At 51.9% G+C, this 19,069-nt stretch overlaps 1 protein-coding gene and 1 pseudogene across 6 annotated transcripts in view; both read right to left on the reverse strand.

Annotated features, from left to right (window-relative positions):
• Positions 1 to 11,457: 11,457 nt before the first annotated feature.
• BLM (BLM RecQ like helicase) overlaps positions 11,458 to 19,069 on the reverse strand; it is a 102,718-nt gene continuing 95,106 nt past the window's right edge. For 4 of the 6 annotated variants that reach the window (XM_060097433.1, XM_060097431.1, XM_060097430.1 and 1 more), the window contains 4 exons: positions 17,778 to 17,852; positions 16,847 to 17,236; positions 14,489 to 14,634; positions 11,458 to 11,538 (listed from right to left, as the gene is read on the reverse strand). The gene's annotated coding sequence lies outside the window, so the exon portion shown is untranslated. Of the gene's footprint in view, positions 11,539 to 12,073; positions 12,156 to 14,488; positions 14,635 to 16,846; positions 17,237 to 17,777; positions 17,853 to 19,069 lie in introns of those variants that run through there. The other 2 variants (XM_060097432.1, XM_060097435.1) reach the window with 2 other exon arrangements.
• LOC132488190 (EEF1A lysine methyltransferase 2-like) lies at positions 12,004 to 16,989 on the reverse strand (annotated as a pseudogene).

Genomic DNA, 19,069 nt, shown 5'->3' on the forward strand with positions numbered 1-19,069 from the left:
CTCTCAGAGCCTTATTTCTGAGATGCCCCTAATAAGATGAAGCTGGAGATGTACACATGTTCACGAGGCACTGCTGACCTTCAACTGCTGCATCACAGGTCTTTTACTGTCTCATGGGGGCACGCCGTGGACCATCCTGGTTTAAGGACCCTGTATTATTCCTTTGTTCTCTCATTCATTCATTCAACAAATGTCTCGAGTTCTCACAGGCACAATGACAGGTAGAGAAGATGCAACTTCTATTTATTTATTTATTTTCGGCTGCACCGAGAGGCATGCAGAATCTTAGTTTCCCAACCAGGGACTGAACCCATGTCCTCTGCAGTGGAAGCACAGAGTCTTAACCACTGGACTGCCAGGGAAGTCCCAAGATGCAACTTCTTTTTTAAGAATCTCATAGTCTGACGGAGGAGACAGTGTGATCAGAAGTTGCAGGGACTGGGGGGCTGAGTGGATGGCACCTACCCCGCCTGGAGCCAGGGAGGGCGTCCTTGGGGAGGCGTGGCCTCAAGCAGGTCAGGTGAAGGACATTGGGTGGTCAAGGCTGTAGGCGAGTCTTTGTACAATCTGTGGAAAAGCTCTGCAGTATCTCAACTTGCAGGACATCCCTGGGATTATCGGATTCCAGTCTATGAAGGCAATTTTACAACTCTGCAAATTGCAGGTAACTGATAGTGATTCAAACTAATTCCTGTCTACACTGTAGATTCTGAATCAACCTGTAGAACAGACTGACTTCCCCTCCTCCGTATTGCCTCTGTGTCCACATTCATTTCAATAGTCCTGATCAATAAATGTGTTTGTTCTTCACATTCTCTTTTGAACTGATTATAATACCTCTCTTATTGATTTAGGAGTATAATACACTCTTTAACACCTGTTCATTTTTATATATGTGTGACAGTCACGATTCTACCTCTTTCTAAAAGGATAGTAGCAGGAGGCTCCCCAGGCAGAGGGACACGCAGGCAAAGGCCCAGAGGCTTGCCCTCAGCACCCAGCAGTGAGCAGCGGGTGGGCTGATCCCGATCCTCACCGGAGCAGACCTTCAGGAGTTGCCGAAATGGGCTGGTTTTTCAGCCTCCACTTACGGAGGGTGGAGGCAGCTGGAGTAAAACGAAAACATGCTAGTTGCCAGGCATCGATGTGTATGGAAACTGGGGATTGCGTGGCTCTGTGTCACCTCCTGATTAGTGTGTCTGCAGGGGAGTTGAATGCACTTCTGCAGTGGGATCCATCGCATCTTCTGACACTGCCATTGAAGCAGTCTTTCCTCACCGGCGGTCAGGGAGCAGACAATCGGCATGGCCACTTTGTTTAATGAGCTCGCCCTAGTGCACAGACGCAGGGAAAACTTACCAAGAGCAGAAGTAAGCAGGGACACCTGAAGCCTTGTGTCTGAAGCCAAGCTTGTTAGAATCCCCAATCCTAGGCACCAGAGCCCTTAAGTTAATTAGCTAAAAAATTCCTGAAATGCACAAAAGAAGGTGAAAGAAACTGGACTCTATCTAGGAATGTCATATAATATATACACAATTTGAAGGAAGCTGGCTTGGGCTCCTCCAGCCTCGCCCCAAGTGGCCTCAGGCTCTGGGGGAAGGATTTCTTCATTTCTCTTCCTCCTCCCTCGTTAATTTGTTGCTGGTAGCTCTGGCTGAAGTGCTGATGGAAACCCCTTTTCCTGTCCTCCCCAAGGCGGGTCCTGTTTGGGGGCCCTCGGCCAGGCACGGCTTTGTCCCCATTCCCTGCCGGTGTGCCGCTGTCAGGGTGTTCAATGGGGCACAGCACTGGGCATCTCTGATGTGCCAGGCTCTGTGCTGGGCACCCATGACCCAGACCCACTCTGCTGTCACAGAGCTCACTACCATGCCAAAGGGTCGGGGCTGTGGGCACAGGGGAGACCCCATTGGATGTTCCTGCATCAGTGGGGGACCCTGTCTAGGCAGCTGAGGGGCCAGAGCTGGCAAAGGGGAAGGAAATGGCCATCCAGTCCAGTCTCAGTACCTGCCCAGACTGGCTTCTGAGCTCACGTAGACACTCTGGATGGACTCCCAGGAATGCAGGGAACGGGGCTGAGGGACTGGGGCGATGGCTAGACCCATTTCCCTGGGACTGGGTGGTCACTGCACCTTCCCTGAACCCCTCAGGCCTTCTGCATGGGTGGGGCCCCTACATCCCCTTCTTCCCTGGCAGGCAGCCCAGCAGGAACCTCTCTGCTCCCCAAGCTCTGCTTTCTTGTTTGAGTTGCATAACAATCTGCCCAGACCAGCTCTGTACCTTGTGCACCCAAGGCTGTAGCCCAGCACTGCCCTTTGGCTAAAAAAACCCAACCAGCCAACCAAACAGATCTCTGGCATTGGGAAAGGCTATTGGTGGTTCTGGGCAGTCTTTCTGGGGAACTGGCTCTTGGGGACTGGCTGGCCCTGGAGTGAGCTTGGGTGAGTCCCAGGTGAGGGGTCCTCCTGGAAACTGTGTCCTTTTGGCGAGAGGCCCAGCATCCCATCTGTGGGGCCTGCCGGAGCCCTGGAGAATTTATCCTACACACACACACACACACACACACACACACGCATGCAAAGGGATGTCATCACAAGGGTAGTCATCACAGCACTGTTGTCTTAGCAAGACTAGAAATAACCGATGTATCCAACAGTGGGGGAGGGGGATCAGGGATTCTGGGCGTCCCCTCAGTGGAGTGCTGCAAGCCTGGAAAAAGAACGAGAGTCCCTGGAGTGTGCTCACAGGGGAGGGGGCAGCTCCTCTGTGCCCATCCCTCAGAGGTTGCCATAAACCCTGCAGCCGGGGCTCCCATGTCCCTCAGAGGGCCCCCTCCCCATGCAGCCTCACTCAGCGCCCTCTGCATCACATTGCTCTGTCCCTGCTGGGTACTGGGGCTGGGGCAGAAAGGTGAGCTGGAAGACCTCAGAGCCAGGTGGGCTGCCAATCCCAGCGGTGTGGCCTACAGCAACCCATTCACTGCTTTTTTGCCTCAGTCTCCCCATCTGTAAAATGGGGACAATTTACCTACCTCGCAGGTGAGGTGAGCACCTGGTACACAGAGTAGGTGTCCGACAGAGGTGAATGTGACTTTTAAGTTCTGCCCAGTGGGAACTGTGGGCGTGCAGATCAGAGGCCGGGTGGGTTCGGGAAGGTGGGGGAGCTGCGGGCAGGGAGGAGCAGGGGCTCAGGCTGTGGCCTTACCTGTCACACGCTCTGTGTGCGCCCACGGCAGACGAGGGGAAGAGTTCACGCCCCTGTTTCCTGAGGGAGGATGAGGCACATCAGGCAACACACGGTGACAGCCCCAGCCCTCACCCCCGCCCCCCCAGCCCCCATCTGCCTGGAGATTCACCTGGCACTGCTGGGGTGGCAGTGACCTCAATTCACCCACGGGTGCTGGGGGCTTGCCCCAGAGCTGCGTTTGCTCAGCAAGCTCGCTACGTGAATAGAGAAAGCGATTCGAGGGAACTTCTGGGGGAGCTGGTAGATACTGTGTGGGGTGATGCTTCCCAGGGTTCTAAGGGGCACAGGGGGTGCTGAGCTGGAAGGCACGGGGGTCTGAGAAGGAAGTTCCCACTGGGTCTGGAGGCTGGGGACCGAGCCCCACCCGGGGTCCTCCATGGTGTCCGACCCCCTGGACCCACAGACCCTCAGTGGGCTCTGCAGGGAATCTCTTTCCTCTCAGGAAAGTTGGACTTTTTTTCCCAATTAAACTCTTTATCACTTATCTTCCATTACTGACTTGATGATTTCCCCCTTTCACTTCCCCTCCTCCTTTAAGCTTATATCTCATTGTTATTCTTTTAATAAACTTTAAAATAAGAAATACATGTTATCTTTTTTATATCTTTCAAGGACTCCATGAAGAAGATTTACAATGTCCTTATTAAAAAAAAACAAACAGGGCTTCCCTGGTGGCCCAGTGGATAAGAATCTGCCTGCCAATGCAGGGGACACAGATTCGATCCCTGGCCGGGGAAGATCCCACATGCCGCGGAGCAACTAAGCCCGTGCACCACAAGTACTGAGTCTGTGCTCTAGAGCCCGCGAGCCACAACTACTGAGCCCGCTTGTCTAGAGCCCATGCTCTGCAACAAGAGAAGCCACTGCAATGAGAAGCCCACGCACCGCAACAGAGAGTAGCCCCGCTCGCTGCAACTAGAGAAAGCCTGCGCGCAGCAACGAAGACCCAACGCAGACAAAAATAAAACAAACAAACAAATAAATTTATAAAACAAACAAACAGAAAGGGACTTCCCTTGAGGTCCAGTGGTTAAGACCTTGCACCTCCACTGCAGGTGGTGCAGGCTCTATCCCTGGTTGGGGAACTAAGATCCCACATGCCTCCACACAGAGCAGCCAAAAAAACAAAAAAACAAAAAAAACCCAAACATACAATGTCCTTATTTTTCAGATGAGGACATAGTCAGCGAGGACAAGGGACCTGGCTGAGGTCACCCTACTGGTAAGAGGCCAAGGTCCAGTCTCACTCACATGCCTTCCTGGCTCCCTGACACCAGGCCCCGGCTGGCACTGGGCCACAGGGCTGGGCAGAGCAGGCTGGCCCAGGGGGGCTGGGGCGGATCACAGCCCACAGAAGCGGGCAGGGGCCTGACCTGTGGGTTTGGGAGGTATGTCAGGAAGGCCTCCAGAGGAGGGGGTCTTGGGATCTAGGGGTGAGGGAAGGAGGGTAGGAAGGGGATTCTGGTGGAGGAAAAAGCATGTGCAAAGGCCAGGTGGTGTGGGGAAGGCGAACTTAGGCCAGGGTGGCTAGAGTGAGGGTGCAAATGGAGAAGGATAGGGTCAGGGCTGCACTCAAGAGGTGGGAGTGGGAGGTGAGGGTACTGGAGTCAGATGGGGCTCAGGTGCCCCCAAGGCTACAGGGAGGAGAACCCTGGCCGGGCACGTCCCAGACACTTACCAAGGCTGGGCTGGGCCCTCAGCTGCCTGGGTCCAGGGCCAGCTAGAATGGGCATCTGTCTCACAGCCTTGGGATCCCAGGACAGGCACAGGAAACTCTGGCCGAGGGGCCAGGAGACAAGCTCAATGGTTCTTCCAGCCGAGAGGGGCTGAAGATTCTGGAAACCAACTCCCCTCTTCAGCTCTTCCCAGGATTTAGGTGCCCAGGTCAGGATCTGCAGAGACTCTGGGTCCTCCTGCTGCCTTCCTAAAAACCTTATTTACATTAAAGTGTTAATGACTCATACAGCTTAAAATGTAGTGGTTCTCAACTCTGGCTATTCATTAGAATCATCTGAGGTGTGTGTGAAGGTAATGACCACTGTTTATATAAAAATGACACATGCTCATTCTCAGACAAAACAAAACAAGCAATCTAGAAAAGTACAAAGAAGGAAGCCATAAATCCCCCCATTAGAATGCCAACTTCCTGAGCACAGGATTTTTATCTCTTCTGTTCTCTGCTGTATTCTCAGCTCCTAGAACTTTCTGGCACAGAGTAGATGCTTAATACAGCCCATCATTTACTGTTAACATTTGGTGAACGTCATCTGTACACAGAGGACTTTGGAGAGACAACGAAGTACAGGTAGAGAGAAAGGTAAATAGGTGGAAATAATTTTTAAAAATGGGATTGTACCATACCTGCTATATTTTAAACTACTTAATTTTAATTGAGTTTAACAGAAAGAAAATGAAAAAATTGCTGAACCTTAAATAAATTTTTACTTTCCACAGAGATATTAGTTCATAATGAATGTCTCTAACAGTGAGAAGAAAATTATGAAACTCATTAAGAGATTGGAGTCTTGGGGAAAAAGAATAAACCCTTCACTTTTGGCAGGCTCAGTATTTCTTGGGATGAAAAAGATGATCACTTCCTGTATACATCCTCCCTCCTCACACGCTACAGCTTCTGATTTTGATGCTAATATTTTCACTTTGTCAAGGTTTATAACACTTATACTCTGTTCTGCAACTATAATTCTCCTAGTATTTCGTCTTAGTCCTGTACTTAAATAGATTCCATTTCATTTTTTAAGCTCACTGTGTGCCTGAGTTTTGCATTCGGAGTCATTTCTTGGCTGAATCAGGAAAATCTGTGAAAGACTTTGAATGAGACCAACAACAGAAAAGACTGGTGGGTGTCCTGCATTTAGGGACTCATGCCGTTCATTGTCTTTGAGCAAATCTAAGTTGTAGAAAACCTAGAGTAGGGCTTGTCCATCAGAAATGCAAATGGATTTTGTCCAGTGGAATACAACTGACTGCTGTCTGTGGCCACTGATCAGTTTTACATGTATATGTAAATTCATTTCAGTATTTCTTATCTGCCTATATATGTGTGTGTTGTTCCAATTTTCCTTTGAATCAATTGGAAAATATTACTTGTTCCCAGGCTTCCCTGGTGGCACAGTGGTTGAGAGTCCGCCTGCCGATGCAGGGGACACGGATTCGTGCCTCAGTCTGGGAAGATCCCACATGCCGTGGAGTGGCTGGGCCCGTGAGCCATGGCCGCTGAGCCTGTGCGTCCAGAGCCTGTGCTCCGTAATGGGAGAGGCCACAACAGTGAGAGGCCCGCGTACCGCAAAAAAAAAAAAAAAAAAATTACTTGTTCCCTAATTACTTAATGAGTTTAATAAAAATTTTGACATGTGTTCATTTTATATTGTCTGAGAGTCATGATTTTACCTTTGAAAAAATGGCACCTTTTTTTTTGGCTGTGTTGTGTGGCTTGCGGGATCTTATTCCCCAATGAAGGACTGAACCTGGGGCCGTGGCAATGAAAGTGCCGAATCCTAACCACTGGACTGCCAGGGAACTCCCCAGAACGAACACTTTTAATGGTTAGCTAGATTTCACGGCTGAGTATGTTTTTTTTTTTTCTTCAAAAAAGGGCTCAAGGGTGCTATTTTCCTCGACCCTTTCCATGTTGTCTACGAATCCAAACAACCTCACTGGGTGTCAAATTCTTGGTTTCCCCCTTTCCATACCACTTTGAACACTCAGCTCCCTTGTCTTCTGGTCTTGAATGTTGCTGTGGAAAAATGTGAGGCTGTCAACCAAAAAAAAAAAAAAAAAAAAACCCTCACAAGGCTACAATAAGAAAAGAGTTTATTTGGGGTCTTAAGGATTTTAAGTCAGGAGACACAGACTTGGGTAAAACCAAAACAGTGTTCCAGGGAAGAGGAAGAGTCAGGGGCTTGTAAAGGCAAAAGTCACGAGGCTGTACTGACGCAAGAAAGGAAATATTTGTCCTTAAGGGATTGGCTGTCATGAATTATTTGAGGGTAAGGGTCCAATAAGTATCTGGAGTTTCTGGGACATTGGACAGATGTTCTGGATGCCTGTGTTAAGACGAGAAGATTCCATCTGGGCTGAGGCGTGCTTAAGTCACACTCCCTCAGTGGCCCCCGGCTCCATTTTAGAGAGCTCCCTTAGCAATACTGACTCCATTTTTATTTTCTTTTCATGAGGCCAGATTGATTTTTCTCTCCCCTCATTGTTGACTTGGTTTTTCCTCGTGGGTGCCTGAAGGGTTGTTTTCTTTATCCTTAAAGTCCAGCAACTCCACCGGATTCAGTGTGCTCCCGGTGTCGATCAGTCTGAATCCCTCTTGTACCCTTTCAATCAACACAGTGGGTTCTCCCTTTGTTTCAGGGAGAGTTTCTCTAAACATTCTTTTGCTTTAGCTGTTGGGTAATCTACTTCAGGGACTCCAAGCCCTCTGAGGTGGGAAGGTCTGTGTTCCATAATGATCTTCTTTTTAGTTGTTTGAATTTATGTGTCCTCTTTCTCTGAATTCACTGTGACTAGTTCAAGTTTCTCTCTGTGCCATGAATTTGCTTTTCAGACCTGGGCCCTGTGTTGTAACTCAGTTTTTAGATGTGCAATGATCTGGCTTGGGTCCTTAGTGTGTGTCCTTTCCTCTTCAAGCTCTCTTTGCATCTCCTGATGCTATATACATATATATATATTTTTAATTAATTAATTAATTAATTTTTGGCTGCGTTGGGTCTTCGTTGCTGCGCGCAGGCTTTCTCTTGTTGCAGCGAGCGGGGGTTGCTCTTTGTTGCGGTGTGCAGGCTTCTCATTGCGGTGGCATCTCTTGTTGCGGAGCACGGGCTCTAGGCACACAGGCTTCAGTAGCTGTGGCTCGCGGGCTCTAGAGCACAGGCTCAGTAGTTGTGGCGCAGGGGTTAGCTGCTCCACGGCATGTGGGATCTTCCCGGACCAGGGCTCGAACCCGTGCCCCCTGCATTGGCAGGTGGATTCTTAACCACTACGTCACCAGGGAAGCCCCTGATGCTATTTTGTGTGTGTGTGTGGTTTTTTTTTTTTTTTTTTTGCGGTACGCAGGCCTCTCACTGTTGTGGTCTCTCCTGTTGCGGGGCACAGGCTCCGGACGCGCAGGCTCAGCGGCCATGGCTCACGGGCCCAGCCGCTTCGCGGCACGTGGGATCTTCCCGGACCGGGGCACGAACCCGTGTCCCCTGCATCGGCAGGCGGACTCTCAACCACTGCGCCACCAGGGAAGCCCCCTGATGCTATTTTTTAATCATCTCTCCTCTGTGCTCTTTTTATATCCGACTCATCTTCTCATTAACTTTTCTCTCTCCTGAAGCTATTAGTTTCAGGGAAGCTGCCTTTGATCCTCAGCCCCATCCCCCCCAGCCGTGCCCTCATGAGATTTCCTTCCCCTTCCTGGCAGTTGGCAGGGTGGCCTTGCGAGTTCTTTTCATCTTGCTCAGTTAATTTGAGCAACTCCACCACTTCTCACACCGGAACCAGGCTGCCCTCCCCCAGAAGGACGGTTTCGAGAGCTGTGTTGTTTTTAGTCTGCTTTTTGGGAGCCCAAATGTGCAGGGGTTGGGGGAGACTCCCCCCACCGAGGCCACCCTTGCTGGGGGCACAGGTCTTCTGCGTCCTGCCATCCCTCACATACCCTGCACCCCAGACCCCCTCTGCCCAGCCAGTCCTGTGTCCTACTCCCATGTCCCAGGCAGCCCAGGATTCGTGAGGACGGAGGGCCTGGAGGCCACTGCTCTGGAGATTGTCTTCTTAGTGTGTCAACTCATTCTCTTCATAAGTTGTCGTCGTTGCTCACTTTGTCAGGTACTGGGGTAGGGAGAGTCTGTGTTCTCCCCTCACTCTGCCTTCTAAAGTCTGAAATCCTCTCCTAGGCAGCCTCTTAACAAATGCAAATCTCCAGGTCCTGCCCACCCAGAGGCCTAGAGGCCCAGAGACTCAGATTCTGTGGGTCTGGGTGGGACCCCTCCCTTCCTATCCCAAGTGCTGTGGGTGTACAGGCCAGGGTTGAGGACTGCTGAGTCATTTACCAGGGCCATTTACATTTTTGTCAGATTAAAGGAATGCATCTCTGATTATGTAAAATCACATGGCTATGAACATTTCATAGTTTTGGAATGTCCTAGTGGGTGGGCATATTGGATCATTCATTCTATTGGTGAGGATTCTGAGGCCCAGAGAAGGAAGTGACTTGCCCAAGGTCACGTAGCAAGTCAGCAACAGGTTTGAAGGACTGAACAGACAGGTTTGAAGAACTGGAAATTCCAACCCCAGATATGGGGCCTCGGGATCAGGGTAGCCAACCTCAGAGGGCAGGAAGGTCTTTGCCTGTGGCATAAGCAGCTCACTTCCCATCTTGGGGCCTTGAAGAGAATATATGGTTGTGGCCCTTCCCCTAGGGAAATTTGGTCCGGAGCGTCACTGGGGACGGGGGCCAGGCCAGGAGGCACACCACCAATCCAAGCCCTCCCAGGAGGAGTGACCCCACTTCCCCTCATGCCTGCCTCACCCCATTCACCCACTGCCCCATAGCCACGCTCTCATCACCAGCCCAGGACCTGGTCAGGACCTTGGGCCAGGCGGCAGGTTGAGTTGTCCTGGTGAGGAAGCAGCATCAGAATAGGTGGGGAGTCTGGGATCAAGGCTAAAGAAGGGTCGGTCAGGCCTTTCTGGGAGGGTCCCCCACCTGCCCAGGGAAGGGGCTGCGGGAGCAGTATGGGCCATGACAGGGCAGTGCAGCTTGACCCTCCATCAAGAGGATGGGCCAGGGACTTCCCTGGAGGTCCAGTGGTTAAGACTGCGCTTCCACTGCAGGGGTGTGGGTTCAATCCCTGTCAGGGAAGATCCTGCATGCTGTGGGACTTGGTCAAAAAAACAAACAAACAAAAAAAAGGATGGGCCAGGAGCCTCTGGGCAGCTGGGTCGAGCTCTCAGCGTGTCCTGGGTGTTGTCAGCCCCTGGCCTGTTCTCGTCCTGCCCCACCAGCCTGGTGACATCAGGCAGCCTGAGGAGAATCCCGGGCCCAACACCTGCCTGGATTCAGGGCTCAGATGCCTCAGGGACTAGCAGGACCCTCTCACAGGTTGCGGTAAGGGTGGGTTCCTGTAAAGGCATGGGAAGCGCAGGCTCCCTGTAATGGAGCTGCTGAGCTTGGAACAGATCCATTCCACAGGGAAACAAGAAATACTTGATTGGAGTATTTTTGTGAGGAGACAGGAAAAGGAATCTCATCCTTCCCCATAATAAAGCTGTAACTGCTTTTCTCTCTGGGACATTTCTGCTCTTTCCTTGCTAAACGTCCCCTCCTCCTCCTCTCTCATCCCCACCTGGATTCCTCTCTATTGTTCAATCGCAGCCCTCTGTTTGCACAGCTCTTACCAAAACAGGGGGGGATGACAGTAGCCCCCGAGGGTGTCCCGCTGAGCGTGTGAATGAGGACGGTGGCCACGGCTTGCCCAGCACTCGCCATGCTCTGGGAAGTCCAGGAAGCGAGCCTGTGGCAGGACCACCCTGACCCCATTAGACACAGGAGCGCCCAGGGAGGAAGTGCCAACTTGGGATTCAGACTCAGGCCACCCAGGCCCCAGCTGCTGCTGCAGCCGACCTTGAACCCATCACAACATGCACAGGCTTCTTGGCTCTACAGCAAGCCCAGGAGGAGAGAGGGCAGGTATCTACCACCATCCCACCAAATCCCATTTTTCAGATGAGGAAGCGAGGCTAAGGGAAGCTAAGGGCTCACATGGCTGATACGCCCCAGAGCCTGCACTCACCCTGTTCTGCAACTCCTTCGGCTGTTTTAGTCTCAGCTGCACCATGGACTCTGCACACCTCTCCATGCCCGATCCTCCGGCTGTCCCGACCACCCCGCCGAGCACACCATCTGCTTGGTCTGTGATGGGGCAGCTCCCTCCCTCTTCCCCGAGGCTTGTCTCCCCCACCAGATTGCAGGCAGCTGGTCATTATGGCGAACTGTCATCAGACTTTTTTGCCTGGGGTTTACACTTTCTAATTTGTTCTCACCATTTCGTAGTGTTGAGTCCTCTCCTCACTTTGGAGAAGGCTTGGCTCTCAGGCAAGGAGGTGCAGAGCTAGCTCAGTCCTGGGTCTTGGTTTCAGGGAGCCCCTGTGTGTTCCTGGGAGGAGCTGTACTGTCCAGGGAGCCTGCTGAGGCCTTCCTCAGCCTCTGTGAGGCAGGGTCTCTTAACTTTTTAGGGGTGTTGGCCTCTTTGACCATCTGAAGAAAGTCATGGCCCTTCTCCCAGAAATCTGCACAGACATACAAAAAGAGTACATACAATTTAGAGGTTTACACACCCTCTGACATCCATCCCTGGGTCTTCCAGGGGTTCCTAGAGTCTGTATTGAGACCTCCTATGTTAGGAGGTGCTATCTGCCAATTTCCAGAACCCAGAATCTGGTTGCTTATGATGATTAGATAGTTGGACGTGTCCATGCCTGAAGGAGGGTTTTTTTTTTTTTTGCTTTCTGTAAATTCATTTACTGCTTTAAAGTTTTTAACTGTTCGGCAGTTACAGGAATCTTTTTAATCAGAAAGAAAAATATTTACATCTCAAATACAAAAGAAAATTTAAAATTATTCTTGGTTGATCTCTAAAACCCAACCACTTACATGCTCATGATTTTTTTTTACCAACCCACTTTATCTATTCAACATGTGCATCCTGTGTACTTACTAAACATTTACTTGCACTTGCATTTTCTGTGTCAGGTTTATTCTCTCACCCTGGAGAGAGATTTCACATGTTGCTTCCTCTTCTCAATTGCATTGTCAGGATTAAGGCTTATGGCATTCCTTTGTCAATACAAATATGAAATCCAGACAGCTTTGTGGAAGGATTCAAAAAGTCTTCTTTTTTTTATAACTTAAAAAAAAAATTAATTAATTAATTTTTGGTTCATCGGGTCTTCGTTGCTGCACGCGGGCTTTTCTCTAGTTGCGGCGAGCAGGGGCTACTCTTCACTGTGGTGTGCAGGCTTCTCATTGCAGTGGCTTCTCTTGTTGTGGAGCATGGGCTCTAGGTGCACGGGCTTCAGTAGTTGTGGCACGTGGATTCAGTAGTTGTGGCTCTCAGGCTCTAGAGCACAGGCTCAGTAGTTGTGGCACACGGGCTTAGTTGCTCAGCAGCATGTGGGATCTTACTGGACCAGGGCTCGAACCCATGTCTCCTGCATTGGCAGGTAGATTCTTAACCACTGCCCCACCAGGGAAGCCCCCAAAAGTCTTCTACGTTCAACATAATTTTAGATAAACCTTCTTTCTCTGTAATACTTCCAGAAAGCTGTATTGCAGAAGGAGAGTAATCAATTTCAGAAATATTAGAGAAACCAAATTTTGCCTCCTATTCTTTTAGTGATCTCAAGCCATATTCTTCAAGATCTTCATTTTCTCCCAGTTTCCCTCATTTCCTTCTCTATCAGACCAACAAGTTTAGCCAGTAAAACGCCATTCCCGTTCCAGTATCAAGCACTGGATGCATCCAATGGAATCTTGTGTATCTGCCTCCACTTTATAAGTCAAGCCATAACCAGATTTCTCCTGTATCTCCATGATCTTGGAAAGTTTGCAGCTCTCTCTCATAGACAGCATTTCAGTGCTCTCAGGTGCCCAGTGCAGACGGGGTAAAGTCATCCTCTCCAGGACTGCCCTCTCGGGTGGTGGCTTCTTTTTTTGAGAGAGCAATTTCAAAAAAAGGATCAGGTTGAGAATGGCTGAGCTGAGTGAGGACTATATCCAGTTTATTCGCCAGTCAATTTCTGCACAGATATATGCAACAGACAACACAAACATAGGGGGGTCTATGCTACAATAACAAAAGTTCATGTTCAGTGAGTGCCAGGCAGTGGCAACTTGCTGATCACGCATTATATCATTAAACCCTCATAACAATCAATCCCATAGGGTTATGCTATTATGATCACTCTCAGGCACAGAGCAGTTAAGTAACTTACTTAAGGTCACACAATAAATGGATTCAGTTGGCCTTTGACCTCAAGCACTCTGACTCCAGAGCCATTTGATAGTCTTCCTTGCTATGAACTGGTGAAACACAGCCCGCGGGGTGACTGGCCCCATCCTGTTCTGAGGTTTGGCTTTGGATGTTGTAGGGTCGAGGCAAAGGGACCAGGCTCAAGTGGATGCTGAAATGATGGTTTTCTGGAAAGCCTCTGTAGCACATTGGCGCCCCAAGCCCCCTATCTCAAATCCCCAACGGACTGTATCATGAAGTGGCATTTGCCTGGCTTGACAGGGAGACAGAACTCCGCTCTCCAGCAAATTTGGGGGGTCATGTGACTCCATTTGACTCCACAGGCTGGCAAGGACTGGGAAATCTCAACTTACACTCTTTCCACCACTTTTAAGGTTTCCTTTACCTCCAGCGCTCTCTGCAAAGCGCCTGCCGGAAACAGCGTTCCTGCTTCTGCTTCCCTGTTGCCGAGTCTGTTGAAGACGTACTTGGGTGCTGGAGGAGCTTTTCTGTGACACCAGACCCCTTCCTGCAAATAGCTCTCACCAAGCAAGGCTGTTCCACCCGCACATTCCTAAACACCCCCTGGAGGCTTCCGGCCCGCCCTAAAGGCTCGCTGACATTGTGGGGAAACCAAGGATGAAAGAGGTTGCCTTGCCCAAGGCCCAAAGCTAAATTCCCAGCAGCTAAGGTTTGTATTCACCCTGAGGGCTGACCCCTGGTGCCCTTTCCTCTGCCCTAGGCAAGTCTCAAAATGTGGGCCTGGGGACTTGCCCTGGTGGCGCAGTGGTTAAGAATCGGCACGGGTTCGATCCCTGGTCCAGGAAAATCCCACATGCCGAGAAGCAACTAAGCCCGTGTGCCACAGCTACTGAGCCTGCGCTCTAGAGTCCTCGAGCCACAACTACTGAGCCCACGTGCCACAACTACTGAAGCCTGCGTGCTTAGAGCCCGTGCTCCGCAACAAGAGAAGCCACCGCAATGAGAAGCCCGCACACGGCAAGAAGAGCAGCCCCCGCTCGCTGCCAACTAGAAAAAGCCCACGCATAGCAACGAAGACCCAAAGCAGTCAAAAAGAAAAAAAAAGTGTGCCCGGGGTGGCTGGTGGCCTCAGCATCACCAGGGACCACGTTAGAAATGCAGACCCTTAGGCCCCAGCCCAGATCTTCTGATCCAGAAACTGTTTTACCCAGCCCTCTAGAGATGCTGAAGCTTTGAGAACTACTGACCTAGGTTTCTGCCTTCTCAGCTGGGATGAAGCTCTGCACAGGTAGTAATGATTAAAGTTTGAATTCCAAGTCCTCCATGCATCCTGGTCTTCCCCACACGTGAGTGGACTCCAGAAAATCAGTAAATGGGGAAATCGGCCAGCTTTCTGAGAATGAGTAAGACACTAATAATCAAAAGCATCAATGCACACATACAAAAGGAAATCTAAGTGAATACTGAGGCCAACTGGAAGGCAACTTTCACTTGTCTTGGTGAAGCCAACAGAAGCAGTAAGGGGGGAGCCTCCCCACAGGCCTGGCAGTGCCAAGTGGGCAGCGGGATTTTAAGATCCAGCAGGCCCCAGGCCCCTGTCCCCATCCTCCTATCTCATCCTCTCATGGGGAGGGCCGTCTAGGCAGGTGCCTTCATAGTGGCCCCTTCACCCACTCATCCAACAAATGTTATTAGGCACCTGCTGTATGATAGGTCCTTCCAGCCAGAACCCCGGTCTGGGGCAAAGTGCAGACCTCAGCTAAGGACTGCTGAGGGAGTGGCAGGACTTGTAGGGTGGGGGTCCTTGCGGGCCACCTGGGGCCCCCTTCTCCTTTCCCCAGTGCAGCACCCTCTCCTTGAGCTGGAGTTCCTGCTGTGCTCCCCACTGGCACCTAGGCAGGTGACCCAGCACAGGGCACTCGTCCCCTGGAAGTGAGAAGGGTGGCCAGGTGGGGAAGTGTTGTCTTCTGCTCAGGAATGGGCAGGGTGGCCCCAGTGGCAATGGCCAGACCCTGGGCTCCCCAGCCTAGAGGCCACAGGGCCACTCCAGCCTCAGCACCCTGTGCAAGTTCAACTCCACTGACGCCTGCTGGCCTCGCTTGGTCCTGGCCCTGGGAGTGGGTGCTTGCTCCAGGCCCACAGCCTATTCCTAGTCCACTGGGGGCTCTGACCCCACAGCCCTTCTGGAGCAAAGCCAAACCCCAAGGTGGCCGAGTGGCTCTCCCTTGCTTTATTCTGATTATAAAAATGATAGAGTTCTTTTTGTAAAAAGTCAAGCAATTCAGAAAAGTAAAAATCATCTCAATTCCACTACTGTTAATATTTTGGTGAGCAACGCTATCTAAACACACACATACACATACACACACACACACACACACACACAGGTAAAGTGACAAATAAAATCTTTACTAGCCATGTTGTTCTGTAGCCTTTTAAAAAAGTGAGCTGAGCTGTCATTTAAGAGACATACAATGCCGAGTGCTGTGCCTTATGTCATGGCCCTTCCTGCAGCCCACGAGGGACCTGGGGTCCCAGGCTGGGCAGCAGGGCGGCATGGATCTACAGCAAAGGGGTAGGACTCTGTTCGGCTTCTCAAAAACATGCTGTGGATGACTTTCCAGGTCAATAAGCAGAGCATTCATCACATGCTCTTAAATATAAAAAATAAATTAGCACAGAGTTGGCATTTTTTTGTGGGGTGTTGGTGTGGCCTTTGCAGAATTACTTGCCAAGCTCGGAGGAGGCAGCGTGGGCTGGACAGAACCCTCACGTGCACACGCATGCATACCCCACACATTGCAGGAGATCCTGGGCCCCAGGAGGGCTGCACTGGGGCCTGGACCAGAGGCTCCCAAATTGACCCCTCTGGCAACAAAGCGTCCTCCTGCCTGGAAAGGGCCAGGACTGTCAGTCTCCCTGATGTGGGATCGCTATCTCTCGGGGATGCCTTCAAAGCATGTCAACAGCCCCTGTCCCTGCCCCATGTCCCCTCCTTGGCCAGTGGGATCTGTCGACTCCTGTCACCTTGCTACCCCGAGAGCTGCTACTTCTCTTGCTGGGTATGTAAGAGCCTCCTGCCTGTCTGCTGGCGTCCGGCCTCACCCACTCCAATCCTTTTCTGACCCTGGGGTCATTTTTCGAAGGCAAATCGGATCATGTCTCTCAGAGCCCCCCCTGGGGACAGATGCCACTCCTCAGCCAGGACCATCTGGGATGGCTTCTCCACCTCCCTCAGCCCGTCCTTAACCCCGGGGAGGTCCCCTCTCAGGCCAAGCTCCATCACACCTCCAGCCTTTACCCCTGCGGTTCCCTGGGGTGTCCTTCTCGTGTTCTGAATTCCTACTCATTCTCCAAGGCTCAAACTTCATTTCCTGTGCCCTCTGGACTGGACTAGGTCTCCCCTGGGGGCTCCCGCAGCACCCCCATACCCCAATGCTGCTTCTCCTCTCCTTCCCCCGGGGTGAGCGATCGCGTTTCCCTCCCTGACTGTGACCTCGCCGAGTGCCAGGGCCATGCCTGGGTTTCTGTTTGGCCCAACAAACATTTGTGGGACCTCTGACCAGAGGTGCTGGTAACCAGCTCGGGTGGCAGGGCCAGTTTACCGTGCAGATGAGAAGTTGAGGCTCAGAAAGGCCACAGAGCTTGCAAAGATCATCCAGCGAGTGCGAAGGGAGCAGGACCGCTGGGCTGGAAGCTGGCACCGGGCGGTGACAAGTGGATGGCGGTCCCCCGTGGCGGGGCACATGTGGCCTGCACGTGGCAGGCTCGTGGGGCTGGTGTGGGAGGCCTGCTCTCGCAGTAACTGTCAAACCACGGCTGCTGCAGAGGTTGATGCTTCCGTCTTGAGGTTAGCAGGGTTCCCTGCTCCCCAGGTCACGAGAGGCTTGGGGGCCCTCGCTGGGGAGGAGGCTCGGGGGTGCTAGCCTTGAGAGGGACTCCGGCCGCAGGTCTCGTTTCTCAAACACGCCTCCTTCCAGGCTGGGGTTTCAGACCTGTCCCGAGAGCAGTGAAGGTCACCGGGTCTGGACGTCCAGTCACCTGCCCTGCGGTGCCTGGCTCCCGCTCCTGCCCCACAGACGGGGACGCAAGGGCCTGTGCACTCTGCTCCCACACAGAGCTGGGCAGGGGCCAGGGCCCGACCTCTTTGGGAGCTTGAGGCTCCTGGAAGAGGCTGAATATGTGGGAACCAGGACAGGCCGTGTGTGTGGGACCCAGAGGGACAGACAGAGGCCCACTGGAGTGAGCTCCCGCATCCTGAGTAGGCTGAGGGGCCATCCAGGTTACTGATGCTCACCAAACTCTGTGGGATGTTGGAACCACGCAGTCAAGCAGTGATGACACCAAAACCCCATCCCCCACACCTGCAGGCAGTAGGGACACGGCCTCAGGCCCTCCTCCCTGGTTGGGAAATGCCTCCCTTCCTCAGAACCACTTGGTTGTGTGGACTCAAGTTCAGGCTTCCGGCTAGTCTCTTGTCCTATCCTCTGTCCTCTGCCCCGCAACCAGAACAGGGGCCCAGCAGCCCAATCTAACCTCTATGGGATTTTGTTTCCTTCTTCCTTCTTCTCTTGCCAACATGGAACATGGGTCTGGCTGAGGAAAGTCGGCCTGGGGGTGGGGAGAACAGGAGAGTGAGTGTTTTTTGAAAGGCAGGAGCTTTCTAAAGGCCAAGGGTACTTGTCTTAGCAGCTCTGGTGGTGTCTGGCACAACTGTGGGAATTGAGCCCTTGACTCCTAGCAAACAGGGGCTGGGCCCATGGCCTGGAGCACCTAGCAGGGGCCGGTAGAGGCTTGGGTCCCCAGAGCACGTCCCACCAGCCTGCTTCTCCAAATCCTGTCTGTGATGCCACATGGGGGACGCGACTTCTGCCTTGAGTGAGAAGTGACTGCTGGAGCCTCCTGGGGACTCCACCCTGGCTTCCGCTAAAGGCCTTAGGGGCCATTGTCCCTCTGCTCAGGGGCCTCTGTCAGGATGGGGGCCCAGGGTTGGGTGAGATTCACCCCTGCCACCAACCCAGGCTGCTGCTCAGAGCAGGAGAGCCAGGGTGGGGACGCTGGGAGCCTCCCAAGCACAGGGTGGGCCTTAGGGGCTCAGAGCAGCTCCAAGCCATAGGAGGAGAAGCAGTTTCTCAAGAAGAGCAAGAGGGCCTGGACCACAGCCTCCGCTTCCTCTTCTGGATAAAAAACCACAGCTTAGCTGTGCTGGCTGATAATTCTGCAGCTTCTGTCCCTGGGGCCTGCCCCAGGGGCCTGAAGTTTTGAGCAGGCAGCCCCTGGGGCTTTAGCTGGAAAAATGGGGTTGGGAGAGGAGGTTGGATTGTTCAGAGGAAGAGCATAGACCTGGATTCCTTATAATTTATCTTCTAAACTGGAGCACTTTCAAGAATGAAAGGGAGCTGTCTTAATTATTACACCTGGGCAGCAGATGCAAACTGAGACTCTTCAGGGCAAACTGAGATATATGTTACCCTAATTACCACCATTTCCTAGCTGTGTGGATCTGGGCAATTACATAACCTTTCTGAACTCTAGTTTCTGCATAAAAAAAGACTGATATCATGTGCCGTCTCCCAGGGCTGGTGGAAGGATTAAAGGAGTGAATTACTGTGTGTGAAAATGCCTGAACAGCCCTCAGCATAGACTGGGCTTTCCATGTTTGCTCTCTTCCAGTGAGCTAGTGGGTTCCCTGTCCCTGGAGATAAGCAAGGACTTGTCAGCTCTCTGGAGCAAGTTCTCATGGTGGGAGAGGGGCTGGGGAAGGTATGTATATAGCTGGAGAGTCAGATTCTAATCCTTCCTGTGCCCTCGAGAGGGGTGATGGCAAG

The sequence above is a fragment of the Mesoplodon densirostris genome, chromosome 4, assembly GCF_025265405.1.
Source record: "Mesoplodon densirostris isolate mMesDen1 chromosome 4, mMesDen1 primary haplotype, whole genome shotgun sequence".
Lineage (NCBI taxonomy): Eukaryota > Metazoa > Chordata > Mammalia > Artiodactyla > Ziphiidae > Mesoplodon > Mesoplodon densirostris.